Genomic DNA, 6,279 nt, shown 5'->3' on the forward strand with positions numbered 1-6,279 from the left:
AAGGACATGCGAAGTCCAGGACTGAGTTCAATCTTAACTGAACCAGTTGAAAATACTCCTATTCAGAGTTATATTCTGAAACTTGATGCTGACCTTAAACATCCAGAAATATCAAAAGACAAGGCGCAGCGATGGTACGAGTTGCTGGTTATGTATGTTTTCTGTAAGAACATAGGGAACAACGACCGTGAAAGTCTGTACACTGAGTTGCGACGTAAATACGCTACTGAGGCTCGAGACAAGGGACATGAAACAAAGTTTCATCTATCCCGACTTACGTGGGAACAGTTTTATGATACTGTATCCACTCTTTTCCCCGCACACCGAGTAACCTCGAAGGGAAAGGCGGTAAATAAGAAACCGCGCGAGCTCCCCGATCAAGGATACCTCTCACGCCAGACGTCAGATGATAAACCTCATCAGACGCGTCCTAACCAGACACGTGCTCGCGACTCCACTCAATCAACGCGACCCAATAAACGGGCACGTGCGGAGGCGAAGGACAAGGAGCCTCCATTTAAGGAGATTAAGAAATGTGCCGAAGCACAGTGTGGGTATGACAGGTACCAATTGACCCCTAACGGTTATTGGAATGGCAGACATGCACCCACTTGTACACACTTTCTTACTAAGTGTGACAAGTGTAAGAAGACCAATGGCTATCACGCCAAGTCTTGTGACAGAAATCCCGACATTAAGTTGGAGTGACAGTACTACCAGGTACAATCGTTACAAAGGAAATACAACGACTCTTTAAACGAGCGTGTAATAATCGCTGTATATTGCAATGTAAATAAAGTCCTTGCATTGATTGATCCTGGTTCAGAAATTTCATGTATATCCGACCGCTTTGCACTAATGAAGACATTGAACGAACACAAACTACTCACCTAATCTTAGCAGATGACAAAACTTCTAAGTGTGATACCATGGCCACGCTCTTGTGACAGAAATCCCGACATTAAGTTGGAGTGACAGTACTACCAGGTACAATCGTTACAAAGGGAATACAACGACTCTTTATACGAGCGTGTAATAATCTCTGTATATTGCAATGGAAATAAAGTCCTAGCATTGATTGATCCTGATTCAGAAATTTCATGTATATCCGACCGCTTTGCATTAATGAAAGACATTGAAAGGCGAACACAAACTACTCACCGAATCTTGGCAGATGACAAAACTTCTAAGTGTGATACCATGGCCACAGATGTTAAAATCTCCCTGGCCGATGAAAGAAATACCACTACCCAAGCTGTGATAGTTAAGATGTCACAGAGGTACGACTTAATAGTCGGAATGAGTGACTTACTCACTCTAGGTATAACCGTAACTGGTTTACCAAATAACATAGATCCATTAAAGGATCAATCAGACGATAACTGTCTGAAACCATATAAGCCCCCGTCAGACACAGTCAAGGCATTAATACCTGACTTTGCGGACAAAATTATGGATCTGGTTTTAGTAAATAAGAAGATAAAGATCACAGATTGGGCAAAATTACGTTTTAACGACGAATATGTCAGCCTTGACTTAACCAAGGTAGACTTTACTAAGCTCAAATGTCCTTCAAGAAACTATGTTTCTTGGAGATACGAAGCTGTAGTTAAAGAACAAGTTGAGAAATGGTTATCCGATGGGTTAATCGAAATTAATTACCAACAAACGCCAGTTAAATTAGCGTTATTGGCAGTTGATCAACACAACTCTGTCGGAGCATTTAAGAAAGTCAAAGTATGTCTAGATATAAGTCCAATAAATAAGTTATTGCCGACTCATAGTTTCCATCTCCCTCGTATAAACGAGTTACTGAGACGAATGGAAGGTGCTACGGTGTTTACATCCATAGACCTAACACAAGGGTATCATCAAATGCAAATTTATGAACCCCATCGTAAGTACTTTAGTTTTACCTGGAAAGGTAAACAATACAGGTTTAGAGGTGCACCTTTCGGGTTGCACTCCTTACCAGCATTCTTCCAACAAGTAATGGAGGAAATATTTGCAGACATGCCTAACGTACAAGTCTATATAGATAACATAGTCATCTTTTCTAAATCTAAGGGCGAAGATGCCACATTAGTCAGGCGAGTCCTTAAGAGACTCAACGAACAAAACTTCAAGATTAACGAGAAGAAATGTCACTTCGCCATGAGCGAAATACAGCTCTTAGGCTACCGTATATTTGGGGAAGGTATTAAAATCGACCCCGGTAAGGTGGAACACCTGTTAGATTGGCGAACACCAACTACAAGAAAAGATGTGAACAGCATGCGTGGCTTTGTAAACTTCTTTTCAGATGGAGTACCACACTTGGCTGAATATATTAAACCCTTTGGACACTTAAGATGTCATAAAGGCAAACTAGGATACTTGTGGACTAAAAAGTGTGATGACGCATTCAAAGCGCTCAAGCACGCAGTCCAACAAGCCCCTGTTGTACAAGGACTAGTCGATGGCGTGCCTTTTGAAATAGCAACGGATGCATCAGACTTAGCACTCGGAGGTGTACTATACCAGGTTATAGATAATAAACCTAGGTATATATAATTCTTTAGCCGAGCAATGAATGCATCACAGTTGAATTATCCAACTGTGAAGCAAGAGCTACTAGCCATAGTAGCAGCTTTAACACACTTCCGCGATTACTTATACGGAACAGCTTTTACGCTGATGTGTGATAAGAAGTCCCTTCAATATATGAAGGAGATGAAGCCAGACTCTCAATTACTGAGCCGATGGCATGATACAATATTAAAGTTTCATTTTGATATCAAACATCTACCAGGGATACATAACCTTTTACCGGATATTTTATCACGCTTTGTACCGGACTTTAATAAATCCGTACGTGAGTTACTAGCCACTGATTGGAAATGTAACCCCGGGTGGTTTGAACTGGCTCAAAAGATACTTGGGCCACATACAGTTGACATGTTTGCAGCACATCATAATGCACAACTTAAGAATTACAGGACTTTAAATCATCCTTTAGGAGATGCCTTTCAACTAGACCTCTCCGAACATAATGCGTGGGCTAATACACCATGGCAGTTAATTGCCCAATTACAAAATTATGTCCATATACACAAAGCTACCATCACGTTGTGTTGCCCATTACGGAGTAAAGATCCATGGCTTAATACATTAATAAGCATGACACAATGCGAGTCAATATATTTAGATAGGGAAGTAGATACTTTCCTATATCAGGGTACCCGAGCCGTCCAGAAGACGCCCTGGAGACATACAATAATATGTCGCATAGGTCCCATTGGAACAACCGCATGGACCCCTTCTGAGACCTTCCTTGACAAGGTCAAAGAATCAGAGATTCCACTCTCTACTAAATTGAACGTTAAGCAGTTCAAAGGCAACACAGCACTTGAAGTCTATGCACAAGAAATACAATCTACTAATAGCACTACAGTTAAGAATTGACAGTCTCTAGCTAGGACTCTGTTTAATAACATAAAGTCCAAGCCCGAAGTCTTTCAAACCCTATTTTTAAAGGGACTAATGAAAAATAATCACGAAGCATATACACATATAATGCGACTATTAAATAAGTCGGGTGTATCAAACGCACACGAGCGCAATCATAACACTCATGCGAAAGAAGGACAGGAGTCTGGAAACACTACAGGCTTAGAGACCACGCAAGTGGATTCTCAACACCCTACCTTTATTCTGGAGGAGCAGAATGATAAAAACATTCTTGCTTGGCTGACGCAAAATCATAAGCTGAAGCACCAGAACGTAGTAGACGCACTTAAAGATGCTAAGCGAAATGTAGTCGCGCACCCTAAGCTGGCAACTTTCGTTGACAGAGTATATCAGACATGTACAGACTGTGATCTCAACCAGATTAAGCGCTATGGGTTCGCACCGCTTAAGAATGTGACTGAAAATGTTCCATGGCGCAGGGTCATCATTGATCTGGTTGAACTGCCTACGTCCGAGCACACAGTCGACCGTTACGTATGCCACTTCTTTGATGTGGCGTCACGGTATAACTTGCTCTATCCTTTAAAGGACAAGAGTACGCAGACAGTGGCAGAATTATGTTGCCAAGTCTTTGCTGACCACGGATGGCCAGGTACAATGTGCATTGATAACGGTAGCGAGTTCTGCGATGACGTAATGGAATCGTTAGTACTCGTATCAGGCATGTGCCATAAAAGGGGTGTACCATATAAACCGCAAACACAAGGCGCGAATGAAACGCGCCATAGAACACTTAAGTTCTTCTTACGTACTGCATTAACGGATGATGCAGATGATCGGCCGTACCACCTTAAGTGGGTACAAACACAGATGAACGAGTGTGCTGATCCGGTTATAGGTACAACACCCGCTCACTATTTTCGTGGCAGGTATAGTGAGTTACAAATACCTTTTACCAAGGACGAACCTAATCACCATGAGATACCATGGTTAGAGAAGGTACAATGTATTTACAACGTTGTATATCCTTGCTTGCGAGAAACACGCAATACTGCCTTATTAAAAATTCAAAATAGATGGAATGCTACCAAAAAGATAGCAGAGTATCAGGTTGGAGACAGATTTAACATCCGTCAACGTAATTCCGATGCTACTGTATTAACATCCAAATGGATAGGTCCATATATAATCTCTGTAGCTGACGTTAAAAGTGGAACCTATGAGGTTAATAACCCTGACGGTGTATTAACATCTAAATGGATAGGTTCATATATAATCTCTGTAGCTGACGTTAAAAGTGGAACCTATGAGGTTAATAACCCTGACGGTTCCAGTGCTTTAAATATAGGCACTAGTCAGATTCCGACTAATGAGATTATTCTCGCAAGAAGACATGACTCTAATGCCCCTCTTGATCATTCTCAATTTAAAGACATTATATGGAGAACGGAGAAGGGAGGCTATACATACTATCGTACACGCTTTATAGACGGTACAATCGCTGAGCAGACTTCAGATGCTTTCGATAATCAAGACTATTTAAAAGCCTTTAATCGAAAATGGCGTAAACGCCTGTATAAGTCACAAGCTAAAAAAGATAGCATGTTTCCCGTCTGAAGGCACGGAAGTTAAAACTTACCCGCCTACAGTATTTATCCCGAGCTTTAATGCTCACCCTTCATATGTGCTTTAGACACTGAAGCGTAAGAAACGTCCAGTCGACCACCACGGACCTATTGGACCTAAGCCCAAAACTCACAGGGTAACCGAGAACGCTTAACTTCTCCGCCTGAGAAACATTAATATACGTTATGCTACTTAATGTTTTCGACCCGTTTTTTCTTTCTCGCTTTTTGACCCATAATCAGCTTGAGTGAGCAGCTTGCTTCTCCTGGGTCTCAAAGCTGGGTGGGGGCTGTGTAATAGCCGGGCCTCCACATTAGACTCTATGTTATAAACATACTCTTAAGCAGTACGTAAACTATAAACGTACTCTTAATAATACGAGGAACTTAAGTTTCCTAAATGGTTTTTAACGGTTTTATTATTTAATAACTTTTCCATTTTACATATCAGATATTTGGACAAGGCCATTAAAAGGCCCCAGTAAAATACCAAACATAAGATTTGGTCTAGTACTATTAATAGAACTATATTTACTTTCCAAATCTATTTAAATCTGAATACTTCGGTAGCGAGATGGCTCAACCGAACATAGGTTTCTAACCAGATGTGCCAGTCTGATGAAGGCTATGTCGGTAATTCTTGATAAGTGGCAAGTTATTGGTTAATGCAATAACTATGGACATCAGGAGTATTTTTCTTTTTTCTACCTTTTTTTCTAAAGATAGGATTTTATGAGTCTCTCGGATTCGCCCCAACGAAACATACCATAGTTTCTATTAGAGCGACAACGAAACACTAAATGAAATCCCTTCGGCGAAAACAGTACTGAGAAGATTATATATAGGCAATGTCTCAGCCCCACACTCCCTCAGAGTATTGCTGTTTCACGAGGCATACCTAACTTTACTACAAGACTCATTTCGTTTATTTATTTCGAATTTAACTATACTTAGACTTAACCTAAGCGTTTAATTATTCTAAGGCGACTTACATATTAACATAATTTATCAACTGTGCGATAAGTTGCCAAGGCGGGTTTGCTCACATATTATGCTTTGATAAGTCAAGTTGAAGGGCATCACCTTTAGGATGAGTCAACGACCTATAATCCGAAACCTGTTTGTTATGTTCTGCGGCGAACATATCAATAGTAAATGTACCCCATCTTGATTGAGCGAGGTTAAACCATTTCTTATTAAGCAT

The sequence above is a fragment of the Sphaeroforma arctica genome (assembly GCF_001186125.1).
Source record: "Sphaeroforma arctica JP610 unplaced genomic scaffold supercont1.53, whole genome shotgun sequence".
NCBI lineage: Eukaryota > Ichthyosporea > Ichthyophonida > Sphaeroforma > Sphaeroforma arctica.